Raw genomic sequence first — 27155 nt, forward strand, 5'->3', positions numbered from 1 at the left:
TTTGCTTCGAGGTGCACGCCCTCGTGTTCCTCTCCCTCTTCTTTCTCTTCTTTGATTTCAAAGAGTGCCATTGTTGATTTTGGTTGGTGGGGGTCAAACCGACTAGGGAGAAATGAGGATAGAGGGCTTTGACGATTTATTTGCCTTTTTTACAATAAAACCCCTCCCCTCAGATGCAAATTTCTAACTGCCATTTTTAAGTCTTGTGTGCTTTTTACTTTGGGGGTAAATTTGTTGAAAAAAAATATTCCTACACTTTTTGTCTCTAACCTATGAAAAAGTCTAGTTGTGAGTTGAGGTTGTTTTGCAAGTCGGGCAACAATAAGAAATGTACGGAAACCCCGAGTTGCAAGTTAATAGTTGACTTGCACCTGCAAGCACCTATAAAAAAGCCTTTGAAAAATCCCACGGTTGGGCGGTCTACTGAAACTATGAAAAAGCCTAGTTAAATGTCGATACTTGACATGCAACATGTTCCGGACCCCTCCGGCGAGCTCCCCCTTTGCTTCGAGGTGCACGCCCTCGTGTTCCTCTCCCTCTTCTCTCTCTTCTTTGATTTCAAACAGTGCCGTTGTTGATTTTGGTTGGTGGGGGTCAAACCTACTAGGGAGAAATGAGGATAGAGGGCTTTGACGATTTATTTGCCTTTTTTACAATAAAACCCCTCCCCTCGGATGAAAATTTCTAACAGCCATTTTTAAGTCTTGTGTGCTTCTTACTTTGGGGGTAAATTTGTTGAAAAAAATATTCCTACACTTTTTGTCTCTAACCTATGAAAAAGTCTAGTTGTGAGTTGAGGTTGTTTTGCAAGTGGGGCAACAATAAGAAATGTATGGAAACCCCAAGTTGCAAGTTAATAGTTGACTTGCACCTGCAGGCACCTGTTAAAAAGCCTTTGAAAAATCCCAGAGTTGGGCGGTCTACTGAAACTAAGAAAAAGCCTAGTTAAATGTCGATACTTGACATGCAACAGGTTCCGGACCCCTCGGATGCAACCACAAAGCCCTAGCTGTGAGTTGATAGTTGACTTGCAACTCGGGCAACTATGAAAACCAACAAGAAACCACAATTGCGAGTAGATGATTGACTTGCAACTAGGGCGACTACCAAAAACCGCCTAAGGAAAAGGCCAGTTGTGGGTCAAGAATTGACATGCAACTCGGACAACTACAACAAACCTGGCGAGTCGAGGGTTAACTTGCAACTCGGGCAACCACAGAAAACCTATGAACAAAATCCCAGTTGCGCGCCGATATTGACATGCAACTGGGTTGGGCCTCCCCTCGGGAGGCAACTACAAACTTATGAAAAACCACAGTTGCGAGTAGAGCATTTGAAGTGCAACTAGGGCGGCTAAAAATCACCTAAGGAAAAGTCCAGTTACAGGTCAAGTGTTGATATGCAACTCAAGGAAAACTACAAACAATCCTGATGAGTTAAGGGGCTGACTTGCAACTCGGACAACTACGAACAACTACAAAAAAATCATAGTCGCGTGCCGATAGTTGACATGCACTGGGTCGGGGCCCCCGTCGGCGATGCAACTACAAGGTCGGTCTATGGGAAACCACAGTTGCGTGTCGATAGTTGGCATGCGACTGGGTCGGGGCCCCTTCGGGGTGGAACTACAAAGGTCTATGGGAAACCATAGTTGCGAGTAGAGGATTGACTTGCAACAAGGGCGACTACAAAAACAACCCAAGGAAAAGCCCAGTTGTGGGTGAAGGGTTGGCATGCAAGTCGACAAGCCTACGAAAAACCTAGTTGAGGAAACACAGCTCCAAGTAGGGCTTGACTTACAACTAGGACGACAACAAAAACCGGCTATGGAAAAGCCCAGTTGCGGGTCAAGTGTTGACCTGCAACTCGAGAAAAACTACAGAACAAATCCTAATGAATCGAGGGGCTGAGTTGCAGCTCAGACAACTATGGAAACCAACAAAAAAAATCCCTGTTGTGTGCTGATAGTCGACATGCAACTGGGTCGGGGCCCCCGTCGGGGGTGCAACTACAAGGTCTATGGGAAACCACAGTTGCTTGCCGAAAGTTGGCATGCAACGGGGTCGGGCCCCCCATCGGGGGTGCAACTACAAGATCTATGGGAAACTATGGTTGCGAGTAGAGTATTGACTTGCAACTAGGGCGACTACAAAAACCGCCTAAGGAAAAGCCCAATTGCGGGTAAAGGGTTGGCAGGCAAGTCGAGAAGCCTACGGAAAACCTCGTTGAGGAAACACAGTTGCGAGTAGGGCTTGACTTGCAACTAGGACGACTACAAAAACTGCCTAAGGAAAAGCCCAGTTGCGGGTCAAGTGTTGACATGCAACTCGACAAAAACTAGAGAACAATCCTGACAAGTCGAGGGCCTGACTTGCAACTCAGAAAAACTACAAAAACCATCAGAAAAAAATCCCATTTGGATGCCGATAGTTGACCTGCAACTAGGTCAGGGCCCCCGTCGGGGGTGCAACTACAAGGTCTATGTGAAACCACAGTTGCGTGCCGATAGTTGGCATGCAACTGGGTCGGGGCCCCTGTCTGGGGAGCAACTACAAGGTCTATGGGAAACCACCATTGCGAGTAGAGGATTGACTCCCAACTCAGGCGATTACAAAAACCGCCTAAGGAAAAGCCAGTTGCAGGTCAAGTATTGACATGCAACTCGAGCAAAACTACAAAAAACAAAATCCTGACGAGTCGAGGGGCTAACTTGCAACTCGGACAACTACGAAAACCTACAAAAAAAATCCCAGTTGTGTGTCGATAGTTGGCATGCAGCTGGGTCGGGCTCCCCGTCGGGGGTGCAACTAGAAGGTCTATGGGAAACCACAGTTGCGAGTTAGAGGATTAACTTGCAACTAGGAGGACTACAAAAAACCTACCAAGGAAAAGCCCAGTTGCGGGTCAAGTGTTGGCATGCAACTCGACAAGCCTACGAAAAACCTAGTTGAGGAAACACGGTTGCGAGTTAGAGGATTAACTTGTAACTAGGAGGACTACAAAAAACCGCCCAAGGAAAATCCCGGTTGCGGGTCAAGTGTTGGCATGCAACTCGACAAGCCTACGGAAAATCTAGTTGAGGAAACACGGTTGCGAGTTAGAGGATTAACTTGCGACTAGGACGAGTACAAGAAAATCGCCCAAGGAAAAGCCCAGTTGCGGGTCAAGTGTTGACATGCAAACTCGACAAGCGTACGAAAAACCAAGTTGAGGAAACACAGTTGCGAGTTACTTGCAACTAGGACGACTACAAAAAACCACCCAAGGAAAAGCCTGTTGAGGGTCATGTGTTGACATGCAACTCAAGCAAAACTACAAAAACAAAATCCCGACAAGTCGAGGGGCCAACTAGCAACTCGGACAACTACGAAAACCTACAAAAAAAATCCCAGTTGCGTGCCGATAGTTGACATGCAACTGGGTCAGAGCCCCCGTCACGGGTGCGACTACAAGATCTATGAGAAACCAGAGTTGTGAGTTAGAGGATTAACTTGCAACTAGGACAGCTATAAAAAAACGTCCAAGGAAAAGCCCGGTTGCGGGTCAAGTGTTGACATGCGAACTAGAGAACCCTACGGAAAACCAAGTTGAGGAAACACAATTGCGAGTTAGAGGATTAACTTGCAACTAGGACGACTACAAAAAACCGCCCAAGTAAAAGCCTAGCTGCGGGTTAAGTGTTGACATGCAACTGATGCAAAACTACAAAAACAAATCATGACGAGTCGAGAGGCTGACTTGCAACTCAGACAACTACGAAAACCTATAGAGAAAATCCAGTTGCGTGCCGGTAGTTGGCATGCAACTGGGTCGGGGCCCCCCGTCGAGGGTGCAACTATAAGGTCTATGGGAAACCAGGTCTGCGACTAGAGGATTAAATTGCAACTAGGGCGACTACAAAAACCGCCTAAGGAAATGCTCGGTTGCGGGACAAGTGTTGACATGCAAACTCGAAAAGCCTACGGAAAACCTAGTTGAGACAACACAGTTGCGAGTTAGAGGATTAACTTGCATCTAGGACGACTACAAAACCGCCTATGGAAAAGCCTCGTTGCGGGTCAAGTGTTGACATGCAACTCGAGAAAAACAATAGAACAAAATCCTAACGAGTCGAGGGCCTGACTTGCAACTCAGACAACTACGAAAACCTACAGAAAACATCCCAGTTACGTGCCGGATATTTGACATGCAACTGGATGGGGGCCCCCGTCGTGGGTGCAACTACATGGTCTATGAGAAACCATAGTTGTGTGCCGATAGTTGGCAGTCAACTGGGTCAGGGCCCCCGTCTGGGACGCAACTACAAGGTCTATGGGAAACCACGGTTGCGAGTAGAGGATTGACTTGCAAATCGGGTGTCTACAAAAACCGCCTAAGGAAAAGCCAGTTACGAGTCAAGTGTTGACATCTAAACTCGATCAAAACTACAAGGTCTATGTGAAACTACAGTTGCGTGCCGATAGTTGGCATGCAACTGGGTCGGGGCCCCCGTCTGGGGAGCAACTACAAGGTCTATGGGAAACCACGGTTGCGAGTAGAGGATTGCTTGCAACTCGGGCGACTACAAAAACCGCTTAAGGAAAAGCCAGTTGCGGGTCAAGTGTTGACATGCAACTCGAGCAAAACTACAAACAAACAAAATCCTGACGACTCGAGGGGCTAACTTGCAAGTCGGACAACAACGAAAACCTACAAAAAAATCCCAGTTGCGTGTCAATAGTTGGCATGCAGCTGGGTCGGGCCCCCCATTGGGGGTCCAACTAGAAGGTCTATGGGAAACCACAGTTGCGAGTTAGAGGATTAACTTGCAACTAGGAGGACTACAAAAAACCGCCCAAGGAAAAGCCCAGTTGTGGGTCAAGTCTTGGCATGCAACTTGACAAGCCTACGAAAAACCTAGTTGAGGAAACACGTTTGCGAATTAGAGGATTAACTTGCAACTAGGAGGACTACAAAAAAAACGCCCAAGGAAAATCCCGGTCGCGGGTCAAGTGTTGGCATGCAACTCGACAAGCCTACGAAAAACCTAGTTGAGGAAACACGGTTGCGAGTTATAGGGTTAACTTGCAACTAGGACGACTCCAAAAAAATCGCCCAAGGAAAATCCCAGTTGCGGGTCAAGTCTTGACATGCAAACTCGACAAGCGTACGAAAAACCTCCTTGAGGAAACACAGTTGCGAGTTAGAGGATTAACTTGCAACTAGGACGACTACAAAAAACCACCCAAGGAAAAGCCAGTTGCGTGTCAAGTGTTGACATGCAACTCGAGCAAACTACAAAAACAAAATCCCGACGAGTCGAGGGGCTAACTTGCAACTCAGACAACTACGAAAAACTATAAAAAAAATCCCAGCTGCATGCTGATAGTTTACATGCAACTAGGTCGGGGCCCCCGTCAGGGGTGCAACTACAAGGTCTATGGGAAACCAGAGTTGTGAGTTAGAGGATTAACTTGCAACTAGGACAACTACAAAAAAACGTCCAAGGAAAAGCTCGGTTGCGGGTTAAGTGTTGACATGCAAGCACGACAAGCTTACGAAAATCTAGTTGAGGAAACACAGTTGTGAGTTAGAGGATTAACTTGCAACTAGGACGACTACAAAAAACCGCCCAAGGAAAAGCCAGTTGCAGGTCAAGTGTTGACATGCAACTCGAGCAAAACTACAAAAACAAAATCCGACGAGTCGAGGGGCTAACATGCAACTCGGACAACTATGAAAACCTACAAAAAAATCTCAGTTGCGTGTCGATAGTTGACATGCAACTGGGTCGGGGCCCCCATCAGGGGTGCAACTACAAGGTCTATGGGAAACCAGAGTTGTGAGTTAGAGGATTAACTTGCAACAAGGACAACTACAAAAAAACGCCCAAGGAAAATCCCGGCTGATGGTCAAGTGTAGACATGCAAACTCGACAACCCTACAGAAAACCTAGTTGAGGAAACACAGTTGCGAGTTAGAGGATTAACTTGCAACTAGGACGACTACAAAAAACCACCCAAGGAAACGCCCAGTTGCGGGTTAAGTGTTGACATGCAACTGGAGCAAATCTACAAAAACAAATCCTGAAGAGTCGAGGGGCTGACTTGCAACTCGGACAACTATGAAAACATATAAAGAAAAATCCAGTTGTGTGCCGATAGTTGGCATGCAACTAGGTCGGGGGCCCCCGTCGGGGGTGCAACTACAATGACTATGGGAAACCAGGTCTGGCGAGTGGAGGATTAAATTGCAACTAGGGCGACTACAAAAACCGCCTAAGGAAAAGCCCAGTTGCGGGTCAAGTGTTGACATGCAAACTCGAAAAGCCTATGGAAAACCTAGTTGAGGAAACACAATTGCGAGTTAGAGGATTAACTTGCATCTAGTATGACTACAAAAACCGCCTATGGAAAAGCCCAGTTGCGGGTCAAGTGTTGACATACAACTCGAGAAAAACAACACAACAAAATCCTAACAAGTCGAGGGCCTAACTTGCAACTCAGACAACTACGAAAACCTACAGAAAACATCCCAGTTGCGTGCCGGGTATTTGACATGCAACAGGATCGGGGCCCCCACCGGGGGTGCAACTACAAGGTATATGGGAAACCATAGTTGTGTGCCGATAATTGGCATGCAACTGGGTCGGGGTCCCCGTCTGGGGCGCAACTACAAGGTCTATGGGAAACCACGGTTGCGAGTAGAGGATTGACATGCAACCCGGTTGACTACAAAAACCGCCTAAGGAAAAGCCAGTTGTGGGTCAAGTGTTGACATCTAAACTCGAGCAAAACTACAAGGTCTATGTGAAACCACAGTTGCGTGCCAATAGTTGGCATGAAGCTGGGTCGGGGCCCCCATCTGGGGAGCAACTACAAGGTTTATGGGTAACCACGGTTGCGAGTAGAGGATTGACTTGCAACTCAGGCGACTACAAAAACCGCCTAAGGAAAAGCCAGTTGTGGGTCAAGTGTTGACATGCAACTCGAGAAAAACTATAAAAAACAAAATCCTGACGAGTCGAGGGGCTAACTTGCAACTCGGACAACTACGAAAACCTACAAAAAAAATCCCAGTTGTGTGGTGATAGTTGCAACTAGGAGGACTACAAAAAACCTCCCAAGGAAAAGCCCAGTTGCGGGTCAAGTGTTGGCATGGAACTCGACAAGTCTACGTAAAACCTAGTTGAGGAAACACGGTTGTGAGTTAGAGGATCAACTAGCAACTAGTAGGACAACTACTAAAAAACCGCCCAAGGAAAAGCCCGGTTGCGGGTCAAGTGTTGACATGCAAACTCGACAACCCTACGGAAAACCTAGTTGAGGAAACACAGTTGCGAGTTAGCGGATTAACTTGCAACTAGGACGACTACAAAAAACTGCCCAAGGAAAAGCCCAGTTGCGGGTCAAGTGTTGACATGCAAACTCGACAAGCCTTCAAAAAACCTAGTTGAGAAAACACATTTGCGAGTTAGAGGATTAACTTGCAACTAGGACGACTACAAAAAACTGCCCAAGGAGAAGCCAGTTGCGGGTCAAGTGTTGACATGCAACTCGAGCAAAACTACAAAACAAAATCCCGACGAGTCAAGGGGCTAACTTGCAATTCGGAGAACTACGAAAACCTACACACACAAAAAAACCCAGTTGCGTTCCGAGAGTTGACATGCAACTCGAGCAAAACTACAAAAACAAATACTGACGAGTCGAGGGGCTAGCTTGCAACTCAGACAACTATGAAAACCAAAAAAAAATATCACAGTTGCATACCGCCGTTAAAGTCCTCGCTGAACAAACTGGCCAAAATCTGCCACACATACTGATGGGGAAAACAAAAAGAAAAGGAGTCCCCATCCCCCCTCTACCAAAAAATACACAAACGCCCTAACAGTAGTAACATCAATCTACACATTTAGGTGCGTGCATGCACTGAATCCCTGGAGAAACAAACGAAAAAGAAAAAAGAACAAAAAATGGACTGGATTTCTCGTCGCCTGCAACAGCGCCCTTTTTTTTTTGAAAATCCAACAGGGCCCTTCTTGAATAGGGACTGATGAAAGGAACTCTCGAGATGAAACTATAACGCGAGCAGCTCGCCCCCCTTCCCATCGGAAAAAGAAATTGAGGCCCATAGAGTAGACCGCGACCCCAGACAACCACGAGAAAAGCCCACACGCGGGATGGCAGCCCACACCCGCAGGAAAAACTGGTTCGTGCGCGACAGAGCGGCCCGACCGAGCGAACACAAGAATCTTAGCGTGTTTACATGGTACGGTTATAGACTTAGATGTACGATACCTAAAGCACATCTAGATGTGCTTTAGCAAATCTGTTAATTCATAAATGATTGTGTGGATTGGTTGGAGATCAGGGTTGATCCTCCTTTAAAACAACATACTGAAAATATGCCTTTATTGCCAAGAGAAAAAGTATTTGATGTTGTCCCATTACGCATGCATCAATTAAATCTGATGAATGCCACAAAAGTTGAACGTCCAGACAGTGAAGTCTACTTATGCCATTCTAATGAATATCATGACTAGTACTTTGTTGTCGTACGGTGAGGTTTGTGGTTGGTGAATTTTTACTTTGCAATCAATTGCAGACAATTTTATCACCGGAGACTGTCAAAACTTGGGTTTAACGTCGTGTCTTCGTCTGACCGACGGCTACGTGTTTATATACTGGGGCGCGACTCCCAGATTGCGTACATGGTTGAGATTACAATTTGGGGTACAAGGGATAAGAGGATAGAGAGATAGAGTTGTTACAAAGATAAGCATGCTAACAACCTAGACTATCCTAGCCGGACTCCCCTTGGATCGTACGCCACCAGCCTGTCACGACTGGGCACATAATGCGTTGCTTAACAGCCTCCCTTAATCACAACTTTGTCAAGTTGAGATTACGCTTGAATTCTTCAAAACTTCTTGTGAGTAATGGTTTTGTGAAGCCATCTACAACTTGATCTCTGGAATGCACAAAACGAATCTCTAACTGATGATTTGCAACTCTTTCTCTGACAAAGTGAAAATCAATTTCAATATGCTTCGTTCTTGCATGAAACACTGGATTTGCATATAGGTAGGTAGCACCAAGATTGTCACACCATAAGTAAGCATGGGGCTTTAGTACTCTTTATACCAAGTTCCTTCAACATAGACTGTACCCAAATAATCTCTGCTGTAGCATTTGCAAGTGCCTTGTACTCAGCTTCTGTACTTGACCTGGATACAGTAGCCTGTTTCTTTGCACACCATGATATTAGATTAGGTCCAAAAAATACTGCAAACCCACCAGTGGAGCATCTGTCATCTATGCATCCTGCCCAATCAGAGTCTGAGAAAGCACTGACTAGAGTAGACGAAGATTTACTGAAAGTAAGACCAAGATTCATAGTATTTTTCACATATCTTACTATACGTTTAGCAGCAGTCCAATGAACTATGGTGGGTGCATGCAGAAACTGGCATACTTTATTAACAGCAAACAAAATATCAGGTCTTGTCAAAGTCAAGTACTGAAGTGCTCCTACCAGACTTCTGTAGTTTGTACTGTCCTCTTGATTCAAGGGATCTCCTTCTGTAAGTGAGAGTTTCTCTGAACTGGACAAGGGTGTTGGTGAGGGTTTACATCCTTGAAGACCAACTCTTCTTACCAGATCAGTGGCATACTTTTCTTGAGATAGATGAAGACCATCTTCATCTTTCTTTACCTCAATTCCTAGGAAGAAATGCAAGTCTCCTAGATCCTTCAGAGCAAACTCAACACTTAGATCCTTCAGAAGTCCTGTTATTGCTTCATTAGAGGAGCTTGTGACAATTATATCATCAACATAAATAAGAACAAATATGGAGGTATTTGATCTATTATAGATAAACAGTGATGTATCAGACTTTGAAGCGATAAATCCAAGTGCTTGCAATTTCTGACTTAGACGTGAGTACCACGCCCTAGGAGCTTGCTTTAATCCATGTAAAGCTTTATCAAGTTTGCACACATGTAGTGGTGAGTTTTTGTTTACAAACCAGGAGGTTGCTTCATGTAGACTTCCTCTTCTAGAATGTCATGAAGAAACGCATTCTGAACATCCAATTGCCTGAGACTCCATCCCCTGGAAACAGCAACAGACAAAACAAGGCGAATGGTGGCAGCTTTAACAACAAGACTAAATGTGTCCTCATAGTCTATGTCGTACCGTTGTTTGAAACCCTTTGCAACGAGTCTTGCTTTGTAGCGATCTATGGATCCATCAGACTTTCTTTTGATGCGAAACACCCATTTGCAATCAATTAGATTTTTACCTCGTCGTGGAGGCACCAAGTGCCACGTTTTAATTTTCTTCAGTGCGGAGTATTCTTCTTCCATGGCCTTCCTCCACCGTGCATCATTCATTGCCTCTTCAACTGAACTAGGTTCACCTGTGGAGGAACAAGCCAGGCCAAATTTTGTTTTATAGTTAACATGTTGAATCACCCCCTTTTGGAGACGAGTGCGCGGCTGCATAGGCAAAGTTGCACCACTCCGAGGTGCAAAAGATCCCGCCTCAGATCCCAAAGCAGATGCGCCTGGCGCTGTCCCTGCGACGTTCCCTGCGCCAGGATCGTCTATGGCTGCAGCGCGCGCGGAGCCCGTTGCGGGCAGCACAGAAGATCCCGTGTGTGCTGCCGCCACATCATTATGCGATGATTGTAGCGAATCAGCGCCGGATCTCGAGCCCACGGGCCCTGTCGAATCTGTGCGGGGTTGTGCGCCTGCTGGCGGATGTCGACACACATAGCAGCGGGGTCCATTCGCGGGCCAGCGCCTCTCAAGCAGACACATGGTCGCCTCGGATTGGCGCGGCCCGATGTCTTCAAGTGGGCGAGTCGCTGGAGCCTGCGTGTCGCCTGGAGAGACGACACCACCGCGCCTGATGGGTGACGCGGTTTCTGGCGCGTCACGCGACGCAGTTTCTGGCGCGCTGGCGCCATGCAGCCGCGTAGACTCCGAGGTGGATAGCCTGGGCAGGTGCTGCAGCAACGATCCCGAGGAGGATTTGCCTCCCAAATCTAGACACATGAAATATTGCCCATTTGAGCTGATTTCTTGATCATTTTGGGTGATTTCTTCACCAGTTTTGCTCAGGCTTCCTTCTGCTGCATCAACATAGAGCTCATGCACATGGTTATGAGAATTAGTCAATGATGGATCAATACAATTATTATCCCCCTTTGATAAAAACCGGTGAGATGAGAAGGCAAAAACAAAATTTCTTGGCGTAGTAAAGCACCGGCATTTGGATGAAGATCAGCAAGGGGGAACTTGGTTTCATCAAAGACCACATCACGTGAAATATAGACACGGCCAGTAGAGATATCTAGGCATTTAACGCCCATGTGCATGGCACTGTAGCCAATGAAAACACATTGCTTAGACCTAAACATAAGTTTGCGGTTGTTGTAAGGTCGAAGATTGTGCCAACAAGCATAGCCAAACACACGAAGAGAAGTGTAGTCTGGTTTGGTATGGAGGAGTTTTTCTGTAGGTGTTTCATTGTTGATGACACGACTTGGAAGCATGTTAATGATGTGGACAGCAGTGAGGAAAGCCTCATCCCAAAACTTTAGTGGCATGGAGGCGCCAGCAAGGAGGGCTAAGCCAACTTCTACAATGTGACGATGTTTGCGTTCTGCCGACCCATTTTGCTGATGGGCGTGTGGGCAGGACACATGATGAGAGATACCAAGTTGTTGAAAAAATGAGTTTAGTTTCTCATACTCACCGCCCCAATCAGATTGGAGGGCAAGTATTTTACTATCAAACTGACGTTCAACGAGTGCTTGAAAGTTACGAAAAACTTGAAATACTTCAGATCGTTTCTTGAGAAGATAGATCCATGAATATTTGCTATAGTCATCGATGAAGCTCACATAGTACGTGTGTCTACCGACAGAGGACGGGGCAGGCCCCCACACATCGGAAAAAATAAGTTGCAACGGTTTGGTAGAAACACTAGTAGAGATTGGATATGGCAACTGATGACTTTTTGCTCTTTGGCACGAATCACAAATAGTTTCAACATCACGCTCTCCAACATATGGCAGCTTATTTTTCCTAAGCACTCGCTCAACTAAAGAAAAAGCTGCATGTCCTAAACGATCATGCCACCGTGTGGAAGATAGTTTGGTGGCACTAAAAACTTGTTTATTGAACCTTCTTCGAAGGTCCGGAATTAAAGGGTAGAGCCCACGAACGCATCTACCTCGGTACAGTACCTTCCTCGTTACCTGATCCTTGATCAAAAAGAAGAACGGGTGAAACTCAAGGAAGACATGATTATCAATGGCAATGCGGTGAACGGAGAGAAGGTTTTTAGATGCACTAATGACATGCAAAAAATTTCAAAGATGAATTGGACGATGTGGGGTTTTAATAATTTAGTGACCAACATGATGAATTTTCATACCTTCTCCACTTGCGGTGTGGATGTGGTCTTGGCCGCGGTACTTCTCACGCATGGTCACCTTCTCGAGTTCGCCGGTGATGTGGTTCGTAGCGCCACTGTCCATGTACCAGTTTGTATCCACGCCGTATGACCCATCAGCCGCAGCAGCCACCTTCTCATCGTGAGAGTCATCATCATCGTCGTCGAACCTGTACCAGCAATCCTTGGCCGAGTGGCCAAGTTTGCCACAGATCTGACATTTGACGGCATCAGGGCGCGAGCAATTGGTGTTGTTGAGGCGGCCCTGGTTGGTGTTGGAGGAGGGCCATCCACCACCACCGTTGTTGCCACGGTGGTTGTTGCTGGTGTTGGGGCCGCCGTTGTGCCTGCCCCGGCCGCACCCACGATGACGCGAACCGCCACCACGGCCGCGCATGGCCGCGTTGGCGGAGGACTTGAAGCCGCCGCCAGAGTGACCCCCTTGGTAGAGGGCAACCCGCTGGTCGAAGTTGCTGATCATGGCGAACAGATCGTCGAGCGAGATGGGCGTGACGCGGGCATCGAGCGCGGAGACGAGGGGCTGGTACTCCATGTCGAGGGCGGCGATGATGTAGGAGACGAGTTCACCATCTCCGAGCGGCTTGCCAGCAGCCGCGAGCTCATCTGAAAGTGAGCGCATGTGCCCGAAGAAGCTCGCCACGGGCTGTGTCCCCTTCTGAGCATTGGCGAGGGCGACATGGATGTTATTGACGCGGGACAGAGACTGGGACGAAAACATGTTCGCCAGTGCTGTCCAGAGATCTTGCGCATGATCGATCGTGGTGACCTGCACAAGGACCTCCTTGGAGAGATTATTAAGAAGGTAGCCAAGTACCTGTTGTTCTTCACGGATCCAGATCGGGTGAAGGGGTTTGGTATGGTCTCCTCCTTCCCGTCCTTGTCCTTGACGACGATGAGTTTGGCCGGCTCAGGCATGGAGCCGTCAACATACCCGAAGAAGCCCGCACCACGGAGCTGCGGCGTGACTTGAGTCCGCCAGAGGATGTAGTTGGTGCGGGTCAACTTCTCAGTGACCTGACCAGAGAGGTTGGTCGGTGCAGCACTGGAGGAGGCGGCCATGGTGGTAGCGGAGGTGGTGATGGGGATGGTAGATGGGATGCGGTGGAAGAGTTAGGCTGATACCATGTCAAAACTTGGGTTTAACGTCGTGTCTTCGTCTAACCGACGGCTACGTGTTTATATACTGGGGCGCGACTCCCAGATTGCGTACATAGTTGAGATTATAACTTGGGGTACAAGAGATAAGAGGATAGAGAGATAAAGTTGTTATAAAGATAAACATGCTAACAACCTAGACTATCCTAGCCGGACTCCCCTTGAATCGTACGCCACCAGCCTGTCATGACTGGGCACATAATGCGTTGCTTAACAGAGACAACCATAGACACTTCCATCACCTTGAAACATCCCACACCAGCAGCAGCCTGAGCGGCTTACGAAGAGGCTGGCGGTGCCGAACAGTAGTCTGAATCTATGCATGGAGTTGTAGGAGTGGAAGAGTAGCAGATGCTAGGCAAGGGTTGGATTCTCAAGCAGTTTAGCCACCTTTCACTCAATATATTCCGTGAATAAAAATATATAATAATATGTTGCAGATCTGATACACATCGGGTCATGGTTCCTAAGTGGGCGGGTGCAGATCTTCAGGTCGGTTGCTCGATCACATGTCGGCTCTCCCCTCGCTTTTCGTCGACGTGCTGTAACTCGTGTCACTAGCTAGCTCGATGGTGTGAGATTCTTGCGGACGCAAACAAATATACTGTTTCTAAATATAAGATTCTTGTAAAAAAATATGGAAAACTACTCCTCCGTAAAGAAATATAAAAGTGTTTTAAATCATTATTTTAGTGATTTAAACGCTTTTATGTACATTTCTTTACAGAGAGAGTACATACGAATGTATATAAATATATTTTACAGTGATCTAAACACTCTTATATTTCTTTACAAAGAGAGTACATACGAATATATATAAATCTATTTTAGAGTGTAAATTCACTCATTTGGCTCCATATGTAGTTTATATTGAAATCTCTAAAAATGCCTATATTTAGAAATGGAGGGAGTAGGGGCATCTCCACTTCTCCAGGCAGACCCTCAAACCTACATTATATGTCTGGATCATAGTGTGCGGACCACTTTATTCAACGGGACCTGTATATGTCCGCTTACCAGTCCGGACATATAGATTCCAGTATCCAAGAGACAAACATGAGAGAGTTTTGTCATAGTCTGGACATGCACTTGACCAATCATATGCATGGTCCCCCTCTTCTCTCTCTCCTCTCATCCGCACATGCAATCTCCTCTTCTCTCTTCTCCCAACCGGACACTAAATCACAAATATCCCACCACATTGGATTGCTCCCTCTTGCATCATGTCCATGGATCACGTCCGAACATATACCGGAGAAATTTTGGCGAGATTGTTTTGTTGCCGAAAATTAAGGAGGCCGAACGGATCCAGCAGTTCAGACCCATATGCCTCCTTAATGTCAGCTTCAAGATTTTCACCAAAGTAGCTACGAATAGGTTAAACTCGATAGCTGACCATGTTGTCCGGCCATCTCAAACGGCCTTCATGCAAGGAAGGAATATACTAGATGGTGTAGTTATCCTCATGAGACCGTCCACGAGATGCACCGAAAAAACATGAGTGGAGTGGTATTCAAAATTGACTTTGAAAAAGCCTATGACAAGGTCAAGTGGTCTTTTCTCAACAGGCCTTAAGGATGAAAGGTTTCTCCGGTAAAGGGTGCAAGTGGATCCAAAATTTTGTAACTGAAGGTAGTGTGGCCATCAAAATCAATGATGATGTAGGTCATTACTTTCAAACAAGAAAAGGACTATGACAGGGTGATCCCATGTCTCCAATGTTATTTAACATTGTTGCTGACATGCTGGCTATTCTGATTGAGTGCGCCAAGCAGGATGGAGAGATTGCGAGAGTAGTGCCACACCTTGTGGATGGTGGCCTCTCTATTTTACAATATGCCGATGACATGGTTCTTTTTATGGAACATGACCTAGACAAAGCTCGAAATCTAAAGCTATTGCTTTCAGCGTTTGAGAAAATGTCGAGCCTCAAAATTAACTTTCATAAAAGCGAATTGTTCTGCTTTGGAGAAGCCGTTGAGGCGGCGGCCGATTATGCTGACCTGTTTGGTTGCGCACTTGGCCAATTCCCGATTAAATATCTGGGAACACCGGTTCATTATCGGTGTCTCACCATTGTAGAGTGAAAGCATGTGGAGGAGCGTCTAGAGAAACGGTTGAGCAGTTGAAAAGGAGAACTACTTTCAGTTGGTGGTCGGCTGGTTTTGATTAACTCCCTCCTCACAAATATGGTTCTCTATATGCTTTCTTTCTTCCAACTCCTAAAAGGGGTCCTGGAAAGACTGGACTACTTTAGATCAAGATTTTTTTGGCAAGGAGATGGTGAAAAGAAAAAATACAGGCTGGCCAAATGGAGCATGGTTTGTAGGCCAAAAGACTAAGGTGGCCTTGGAATTCATGACCTACAGGTCAAGAATGAGGCCCTTCTCAGTAAATGGTTATTTAAACTTCTTACCGAGGATGGTGTTTGACAAACCATGTTGCGCAACAAGTATCTAGGCCAAAAGGCGGTATCTCGGGCATATTGGAAACCTGGCGACTCGCACTTTTGGGCTGGCCTAATGGCGGCAAAGAAACATCTCTTTCGCTTTGGGTTTTTCGCGATAAAGGACGGGTCAGAGATTCGTTTCTGCGAAGACATCTGGCTAGGCAATGCTAGTCTCAGAGAACAATATCCAGCCTTATATAACATCGCTCGTGATAAGAATAATACTTGCGCACGTGCTCGGTGTCGTGGTTCTAAGCCTGACAGTAGAATAGGGGGGGGGGTAGGAATGTAGAGGTGAGATCCTAGCTATGGAGAAGTTGTACACGCGAGTTTTACGAGTTCAGGCCCTTCTCTGAGGAAGTAACAGCCCTACGTCTCAGAGCCCGGAGGCGGTCGACTGGATATATGCGTGTGAATTACAAAAAGTGCGAACCCTTGTCCCAGAGGAGGGAGGTGGCTTATATAGAGTGCGCCAGGACCCCAGCTCCCCTCCGTTACACAGGGTTCAATGTTCATAAAGGAGGAGCGTTACTGGTAACGTCCGAAGTAAAGTGCTGTAAATGTCCATCAAGCTATGATTTAAACCCCGACCGTTGCGGAGTGAAGGGCTTCTCATCTTCTGGTGGTCGAGTGTCTTCAAGGTGGTCGAGTGAACACATCTTCATGGTCGAGTGGATGATGGTTTCTCTTCGACTTCTTCTGATTCTTTGTAGAGATGTCCTTGGGGAGGGTATGTTGGACAGATCCATGACCCTACCCTAGGTACATAGCTTCATCATTAGCCCCCGAATGGATCAGGGTTTGAGTGAGGAAGGAGTTGGGAACACTTCCGACTCATTCTTTGTGCTACGAGTATATCTTGTTCTGGAACAATGAATTGAGGAGACGACGTCGACTCCTTTTTCAGTCGCCTTGGTCCATTCTTGCTTTTTGTCGAGTGAATTTTCATGGTAGAATTCCGAATGATAATGTAGAAGGCGTTTGTCTTCAGTCTGGCAAGTTGCTCTGCTCTCCGTGGATTTCGCGGGATTCAAATTTTGGGAAGTGCGCCAGACGGGCGAGACCGTGGTAATCGGGACGGATTAGGCAAGTCTCCTCGATCTTCGCGCCACCTTTTTCGCCACGTACTGCACGCGTGACTGTTGCGGGATTTGTTTAGATCGTCTGGGTCCACCAGTCAGTCACTCGGGGAACGACCTTATAAAAGGCACCGGACCAGGCCTCTGCCCCGTGCGCTCCCATTCTCTTTTCTTCTTCCTCCGACCTCTCCGCCACGCTCGCTTCTGCTCTCATCGCCGGACCCTCGCTCGAACTCGATCTGTTGCCATGGGGAAAGAGAAGACGGTGGCGCTGGAGCGCGCGAAGAAGGCGACCGCGAAGGCGAAGGGCAAGCGGACCAGTCGGGGCGGATCCTCATTGAGATCTGGCCTGCCGCCGGGCTGGGTCCAGGGCGACTGGATCCGCTCGACGATCAGCTAGGATGACCTCGACGACCTGGTGGAGGGGGGACTGATCCCCCACAAGTCGGCACAGCTCCCGAGGAACGAGACCGAGCCGCAGCCAAGGGAGGGTGAGTGCGTTCTCCTCGCCACCCACATAGATCGCGGATTCTTACTACCTCCCCATCCTTTCTTCCGGGGATTTTTGAGCTTCTTTGGGGCTCAGCTCCACCATTTCACTCCAAACACCATAGTCTATCTGGCTGCTTTCGTGTCGATGTGTGAAAATTTCTTGGGCTGTCGGCTGCACTGGGGTCTTTTCAAACACATCTTCCCCTGCCGCTCCCAGTCGGTCAAAAAGGCCAAACTGAGTGATGAGAGGACGCAAGTGATCCAAATGTGCGGGGGCCTGGGGATCCAGATGAGGAGCAAGAGCACCTTCCTAGCAATGATCCTTCCCGACTCGGTCCGGGGCTGGCAGTCGACTTGGTTTTACTACAAGGACCAGCCGACCCCGGGTCAGTCGACTGGACTTCCTCCCTTTTCTTTGGCTCGAGTGGAGAAGCCCGCCCCCTGAAGGTGGTTCCAGAAGAGAAGGTGCAGGTCAAGGTGCTGGTCGAGCGGGTCGTCCAACTCATCCACGACGGGGTGACCGGGATGGACCTGCTGGAGGTCTTTCTCGGTCGACGCATCCAACCGCTTTAGGCACGTGATCATCCGATGTGGATGTACTCTGGGATCGAGGATTCCACTCGAATCCATCCGGAGGACGTTAGCGAGGACACCTTGGAGAAGTGGCTGATGGGGATCACCAGCAACAAAGACAACCCTCGGGGGTCTAGGAGGGTGATTCCATTCGACCACTCGCGTCAGCCGGAGCAGGTATGATTCTGTTTTAACAAATATCTTTCCGATTCACTGTGTGACACCTTGTTGACGGTCGACTGAATTTCTTTTGATCGTTGTCTTTTCAGGCCCTCATTGACATGTACTCAATGCCCAACGGAGTGCAGGAGCAAGACGTCGAGGAAGGAGCGAGCGGGGGCGAGAGCGGCGAAGGGTACTCGGATGCCGAGGAGGACGAGGAGAGCGACGAATCGACTGATGACGAAGAGGTCGACTCGCCTCCTCGCAGGGAGAGGAGATCCAAACACGCTCACGACCCGGCGAGCGCTCCGGGCCTGGTGGCCGCGCCGATTGGGCAGTCTTCGAAGCGTCCCAGGACGTCTTCCCCAACGTCGATTGAGAAGGCTCTGAAGCAGCCCAAAGTTGTGCCGCCTCCAGCGCCGAAAGCACCGAAAACCACCTCCTCCAAACTGCCAAAGGCTTTGCCCAGGATCAAAGTGACCGTCCCTACTATCTTCGGGTAATCATCTGACTTGTTCTTTTTGTCGACTCGGGTAACAGGACGTAACCGACTGGATGCGGGTCTTTGCAGTGCTGCTACGTCAGGAACCTCTTCTCTCCAGCACCGAGATGAGGAGACGGAAGACGCGGTTACCTCTAACCCAGGTAGAAACTCTTATGATCTTGTTCTTGATTCCTTGGTCGATTGCATTCTAGTGGTTCACTTGGGGTCGAATGATCTGTCTTACAGCTCCACCCAACATCATCGATCTTCCAGATGAAGATGAAGATGTGGCTCTTAAGCCCAGGAAGAGCAAGAAGGTAGCAGCTGGCAAGATGTCTCGGCAAGGGCCAACAACAACACCACCCGTCCGTCAACCTGAAGACGCGGGCAGGGCCTCTATAACCTTCGCTGCACCCTTGTCGAGTGAGCACCCCGCATCGTCGACTGCACCTATGATTCCTTCAGTCGTCCAACTCCACGCCACAGAGCTCCAAGCTGCCACACCTGGGTCGTGTGCTCTCTTTTTCACCAGCTACCCCGTCCCGGACAACCAGTCAGAAGCGGCTGTGGAAGCCATCCGACAGGCTGACGTGATGATGGAGCGGGTGAAGATGGTGCATGAGAATAGCCAGACTGCCTACGACGCCAGCGCTACTCTTCGGGCCAATGTCCAGGTGAGTAGACTTTCCGACTGCTCTTGTTCTATGAGGATATGCTACCCGAAAAATTTTCTTCTACACAATCTCCTGTTGTTTGCGTCGAATCAGAGCACACACTGGGTGTTTTGTTGTCTTTGGTAGTTGCGTTCTTCCACTCGGTCTGGGCGAGTGGGATCTAAACCGGTGGGGGCACGCTAAGTGCACCCACTGGGTGTAGTCCCCGAGACCGCGGTCGACTGCTGGCAGTCGACTGAGGTCTGAGTTCTACCTTCCTTTCTTTTTCTTTTCTTACACTCGACTCAGGCGGACCGGACGAGTAGGATCTGAACCGGTGGGGGCACGCCAAGTGCACCCACTATGTGTAGTCCCCGAGACCGCAGTCGACTGCTGGCAGTCGACTGTGGTCTGAACAGCTTTTTTTGACTTGGTCCGGGCGGACCGGTCGAGTTGGGTCTTAATCAGTGGGGGTACGCCAAGTGCACCCGCTGGGTGTAGCCCCCGAGACCGCAGTCGACTGTGTGCAGTCGGCTGGGGTCTAAGCGAACTTCTTTAGGTTTTATTCACTCGGAAGTAAACAACCTTTAATCTTATTGACTGACCCGTCTTTTGCCTTCTGCAGAAGTCTTGTACTCTTATTTCCAAGTTTGCTGAACTTGAGGAGAAGCAGAGGCAACTCAATCTTAACTTGGAATTGGCCCAGCAGAATCTGAAGAAAGCTCAAGACGAAGCTGCTGGTATGGAAGGTAACTGGTTGTCGACTCACTTTCAATATATTTCTTTGATCTCTTGTTTGATTCGATTGCTTCTTTTGCATAGAAAATGAAGTTAGCTCTGGAGAAGAAGGACTCGGACCTCGCCGCCGCGCAAAAAGCAGCCCAAGATAAAACTGCTCTCGCAGACCAGAAGCTTGCTTCAGTCGGAACGCTGGAAGGGGAGGTGAACAAACTGAAATCTTGCCTCAATGAAGCTAACCGTGAAGTGACTAGTCAGAAGAAGGACAAGGTTGCCCTGAATGAAAAGCTGGATGTAACACCCTCGATGCGACTATAGCTCCCACGTGTCGAGGCACGACTTAGAGACATAATCACATTGAAGGCATATGTCGCAAGTTAGGCAATCTTCACAACATCCCATGTAATTTAAATAATAAAGGGGAGATAACAATAGTTGGCTTACACTCGCCATGTCAATCAAGTACATAAATAACATTACATCAACCAAACACTCATGGCCCGACTACGGCGCCAAAATAAAAGATAACCCAACAAGCGACATGGTCCCAATCACCCCCAACTGGGCACCACTACTGATCATCGGGAAAGGAAACATAGCAACGTTGAGAGTCTTCGTCGAACTCCTACTTGAGCTCATATGCGTCTCCTGGAGCGGAATCATCTGGCCCTGCATCTGTTGTAAAAGTAATCTGTGAGCCACAGGGACTCAGCAATCTCGCACCCTCGCGATCAAGACTATTTAAGCTTATAGGTAAGGCAAGGTAAATATATGTGGAGCTGCAGCAAGCGACTAGCAAGCGACTAGCAAAGGGAAGAAGAAAGGGAACTTCAAGAAGAACAGCAAGCAAGTTGCTGCTCAAGAGAAGAAACCCAAGTCTGGACCCAAGCCTGAAACTGAGTGCTTCTACTGCAAGCAGACTGGCACTGGAAGTGGAACTGCCCCAAGTATTTGGCGGATAAGAAGGATGGCAAGGTGAACAAAGGTATATGTGATATACATGTTATTGATGTGTACCTTACTAATGCTCGCAGTAGCACCTGGGTATTTAATACTGGTTCTGTTGCTAATATTTGCAACTCGAAACAGGGACTACGGGTTAAGCGAAGATTGGCTAAGGACGAGGTGACGATGCGCGTGGGAAACGGTTCCAAAGTCGATGTGATCGCAGTCGGCACGCTACCTCTACATCTACCTTCGGGATTAATATTAGACCTAAATAATTGTTATTTGGTGCCAGCATTAAGCATGAACATTATATCTGGATCTTGTTTGATGCGAGACAGTTATTCATTTAAATCAGAGAATAATGGTTGTTCTATTTATATGAGTAATATCTTTTATGGTCATGCACCCTTGAAGAGTGGTCTATTCTTATTGAATCTCGATAGTAGTAACACACATATTCATAATGTTGAAGCCAAAAGATGCAGAGTTGATAATGATAGTGCAACCTACTTGTGGCACTGCCGTTTAGGTCATATCGGTGTAAAGCGCATGAAGAAACTCCATAATGATGGACTTTTGGAACTACTTGATTATGAATCACTTGGTACTTGCGAACCATGCCTCATGGGAAGATGACTAAAACGCCGTTCTCCGGTACTATGGAGAGAGCAACAGATTTGTTGGAAACCATACATACTGATGTATGTGGTCCGATGAATATTGAGGCTCGTGGCGGATATCGTTATTTTCTCACCTTCACAGATGACTTAAGCAGATATGGGTATATCTACTTAATGAAACATAAGTCTGAAACGTTTGAAAAGTTCAAAGAATTTCAGAGTGAAGTTGAAAATCATCGTAACAAGAAAATAAAGTTTCTACGATCTGATCGTGGAGGAGAATATTTGAGTTACGAGTTTGGTGTACATTTGAAACAATGCGGAATAGTTTCGCAACTCACGCCACCCGGAACACCACAGCGTAATGGTGTGTCCGAACGTCGTAATCGTACTTTACTAGATATAGTGCGATCTATGATGTCTCTTACTGATTTACCGCTATCGTTTTGGGGTTATGCTTTGGAGACGACCGCATTCACGTTAAATAGGGCACCATCAAAATCCGTTGAGACGACGCCTTATGAACTATGGTTTGGCAAGAAACCAAAGTTGTCGTTTCTGAAAGTTGGGGCTGCGATGCTTATGTGAAAAAGCTACAACCTGATAAGCTCGAACCCAAATCGGAGAAATGTGTCTTCATAGGATATCCAAAGGAGACTATTGGATACACCTTCTATCACAGATTCGAAGGCAAGACTTTTGTTGCTAAGTTCGGAAACTTTATGGAGAAGGAGTTTCTCTCGAAAGAAGTGAGTGGGAGGAAAGTAGAACTTGACGAGGTAACTATATCTGCTCCCTTATTGGAAAGTAGTGCATCACAGAAAACTGTTTCTGTGACACCTACACCAATTAGTGAGGAAGCTAATGATAATGATCATGAAACTTCAGAACAAGATACTACTGAACCTCGTAGATCAACCAGAGTGAGATCCGCACCAGAGTGGTATGGTAATCCTGTTCTGGAAGTCATGCTACTAGATCATGATGAACCTACGAACTATGAAGAAGCGATGGTGAGCCCAGATTCCGCAAAATGGCTTGAAGCCATGAAATCTGAGATGGGATCCATGTATGAGAACAAAGTATGGACTTTGGTTGACTTGCCCAATGATCGACAAGCAATTGAGAATAAATGGATCTTCAAGAAGAAGACTGACGCTGACGGTAATATTACTGTCTACAAAGCTCGACTTGTCGCAAAAGGGTTTCGGCAAGTTCAAGGGATTGACTACAATGAGACCTTCTCACCCGTAGCGATGCTTAAGTCTGTCCGAATCATGGTAACAATTGCCGCATTTTATGATTATGAAATTTGGCAGATGGATGTCAAAACTGCATTCCTGAATGGATTTCTGGAAGAAGAGTTGTATATGATGCAACCGGAAGGTTTTGTCGATCCAAAGGGAGCTAACAAAGTGTGCAAGCTCCAGCGATCCATTTATGGACTGGTGCAAGCCTCTCGGAGTTGGAATAAATGCTTTGATAGTGTGATCAAAGCATTTGGTTTTATACAGACTTTTGGAGAAGCCTGTATTTACAAGAAAGTAAGTGGGAGCTCTATAGCATTTCTGATGTTATATGTGGATGACATATTACTGATTGGAAATGATATAGAATTTCTGGATAGCATAAAGGGATACTTGAATAAGAGTTTTTCAATGAAAGACCTCGGTGAAGCTGCTTACATATTAGGCATAAAGATCTATAGAGATAGATCAAGACGTTTAATTGGACTTTCACAAAGCACATACCTTGACAAGATTTTGAAGAAGTTCAAAATGGATCAAGCAAAGAAAGGGTTCTTGCCTGTGTTACAAGGTGTGAAGTTGAGTCAGACTCAGTGCCCGACCATTGCAGAAGATAGAGAGAAAATGAAAGATGTTCCCTATGCTTCAGCCATAGGCTCTATCATGTATGCAATGCTGTGTACCAGACCTGATGTGTGCCTTGCTATAAGTCTAGCAGGGAGGTACCAAAGTAATCCAGGAGTGGATCACTGGACAGCGGTCAAGAACATCCTGAAGTACCTCAAAAGGACTAAGGATATGTTTCTCGTATATGGAGGTGACAAAGAGCTAATCATAAACGGTTACGTTGATGCAAGCTTTGACACTGATCCGGACGATTCTAAATTGCAAACCGGATACGTGTTTACATTAAACGGTGGAGCTGTCGGTTGGTGCAGTTCTAAACAGAGCGTCGTGGCGAGATCTACGTGTGAAGCGGAATACATAGCTGCTTCAGAAGCAGCGAATGAAGGAGTCTGGATGAAGGAGTTCATATCCGATCTAGGTGTCATACCTAGTGCATCGGGTCCAATGAAAATCTTTTGTGACAATACTGGTGCAATTGCCTTGGCGAAGGAATCCAGATTTCACAAGAGAACCAAGCACATCAAGAGACTCTTCAATTCCATCCGGGATCTAGTCCAGGTGGGAGACATAGAGATTTGCAAGATACATACGGATCTGAATGTTGCAGACCCGTTGACTAAGCCTCTTCCACGAGCAAAACATGATCAGCACCAAGGCTCCATGGGTGTTAGAATCATTACTGTGTAATCTAGATTATTGACTCTAGTGCAAGTGGGAGACTGAAGGAAATATGCCCTAGAGGCAATAATAAAGTTATTATTTATTTCCTTATATCATGATAAAAGTTTATTATTCATGCTAGAATTGTATTAACCGGAAACATAATACATGTGTGAATACATAGACAAACAGAGTGTCACTAGTATGCCTCTACTTGACTAGCTCGTTAATCAAAGATGGTTATGTTTCCTAACCATGGACAAAGAGTTGTTATTTGATTAATGGGATCACATCATTAGTTGAATGATCTGATTGACATGACCCATTCCACTAGCTTAGCACCCGATCGTTTAGTATGTTGCTATTGCTTTCTTCATGACTTATACATGTTCCTATGACTATGAGATTATGCAACTCCTATTTGCCAGAGGAACACTTTGTGTGCTACCAAACGTCACAACATAACTGGGTGATTATAAAGGAGCTCTACAGGTGTCTCCAAAGGTACATGTTGGGTTGGCGTATTTCGAGATTAGGATTTGTCACTCCGATTGTCGAAGAGGTATCTCTGGGCCCTCTCGGTAATGCACATCACTTAAGCCTTGCAAGCATTGCAACTAATGAGTTAGTTGCGGGATGATGTATTACAGAACGAGTAAAGAGACTTGCCGGTAACAAGATTGAACTAGGTATGGGACACCGACGATCGAATCTCGGGCAAGTAACATACCGATGACAAAGGGAACAACGTATGTTGTTATGCGGTCTGACCGATAAAAGATCTTCGTAGAATATGTAGGAGCCAATATGAGCATCCAGGTTCCGCTATTGGTTATTGACCGGAGACGTGTCTCGGTCATGTCTACATTGTTCTCGAACCCGTAGGGTCCGCACGCTTAAGGTTATGATGACAGTTATATTATGAGTTTATGCATTTTGATGTACCGAAGGTTGTTCGGAGTCCCGGATGTGATCACGGACATGACGAGGAGTCTCGAAATGGCCGAGACATAAAGATTGATATATTGGAAGCCTATGTTTGGATATCGGAAGTGTTCCAGGTGAAATCGGGATTTTACCAGAGTACCGAGAGGTAACCGGAACCCCCCGAGAGGTATATGGGCCTTAGTGGGCCTTAGTGGAAGAGAGGAGAGGTGGCCAGAGATGGGCCGCGCGCCCCTCCCCCCTTGGTCCGAATTGGACAAGGAGAGGGGGCCGGACCCCCTTCCTCCTCTCTCTCCTCTTCCCCCCCCCCTCCACGAATCCTATTCCAACTAGGAAAGGGGGGGAGTCCTACTCCCAGAGGGAGTAGAACTCCTCCTGGCGCGCCTCTCCTGGCCGGCCGGCCCCCCTCCCTTGAACCTTTATATACAGAGGCAGGGGCACCCCCTAGAGACAAGTTGATCCACGTGATCATATTCTTAGCCGTGTGCGGTGCCCCCTTCCACCATAGTCCTTGATAATATTGTAGCGGTGCTTAGGCGAAGCCCTGCGACAGTAGTACATCAAGATCGTCACCACGCCGTCGTGCTGACGGAACTCTTCCCCGACACTTTGCTAGATCGGAGTCTGGGGATCGTCATCGAGCTGAACATGTGCTAGAACTCAGAGGTGTCGTAGTTTCAGTGCTTGATCGGTCAGGCCGTGAAGACGTACGACTACATCAACCAAGTTAACGCTTCCGTTGTCAATCTACAAGGGTACGTAGATCACACTCTCCCCCTCTCGTTGCTATGCATCACCATGATCTTGCGTGTGCGTAGGAAATTTTTTGAAATTACTACGAAACCCAACAGTGGCATCCGAGCCTAGGTTTTTTATGTTGATGTTATATGCACGAGTAGAACACAAGTGAGTTGTGGGCGATATAAGTCATACTGCTTACCAGCATGTCATACTTTGGTTCGGCGGTATTGTTGGACAAAGGGGCCCGGACCGACATTACACGTACACTTACGCGAGACCAGTTCTCCCAACGTGCTTTGCACATAGGTGGCTTGCGGGTGACAGTTTCTCCAACTTTAGTTGAACCAAGTGTGGCTACGCCCGGTCCTTGTGAAGGTTAAAACAGCACCAACTTGACAAACTATCATTGTGGTTTTGATGCGTAGGTAAGATTGGTTCTTGCTTAAGCCCGTAGCAGCCACGTAAAACATGCAACAACAAAGTAGAGGACGTCTAACTTGTTTTTGCAGGGCATGTTGTGATGTGATATGGTCAAGACATGATGCTAAATTTTATTGTATGAGATGATCATGTTTTGTAACCGAGTTATCGGCAACTGGCAGGAGCCATATGGTTGTCGCTTTATTGTATGCAATGCATTCGCGCTGTAATGCTTTACTTTATCACTAAGCGGTAGCGATAGTCGTGGAAGTATAAGATTGGCGAAACGACAACGATGCTACGATGGAGATCAAGGTGTCGCGCCGGTGATGATGGTGATCATGACGGTGCTTCGGAGATGGAGATCACAAGCACAAGATGATGATGGCCATATCATATCACTTATATTGATTGCATGTGATGTTTATCTTTTATGCATCTTATCTTGCTTTGATTGACGAGCATTATAAGATGATCTCTCACTAAATTATCAAGAAGTGTTCTCCCTGAGTATGCACCGTTGCGAAAGTTCTTCGTGCTGAGACACCACGTGATTATCGGGTGTGATAGGCTCTACGTTCAAATACAATGGGTGCAAAACAGTTGCACACGCGGAATACTCAGGTTATACTTGACGAGCCAAGCATATACAGATATGGCGTCGGAACACGGAGACCGAAAGGTCGAGCGTGAA

Source organism: Triticum dicoccoides, chromosome 4A (assembly GCF_002162155.2).
Source record: "Triticum dicoccoides isolate Atlit2015 ecotype Zavitan chromosome 4A, WEW_v2.0, whole genome shotgun sequence".
Classification (NCBI taxonomy): Eukaryota; Viridiplantae; Streptophyta; class Magnoliopsida; order Poales; family Poaceae; genus Triticum; species Triticum dicoccoides.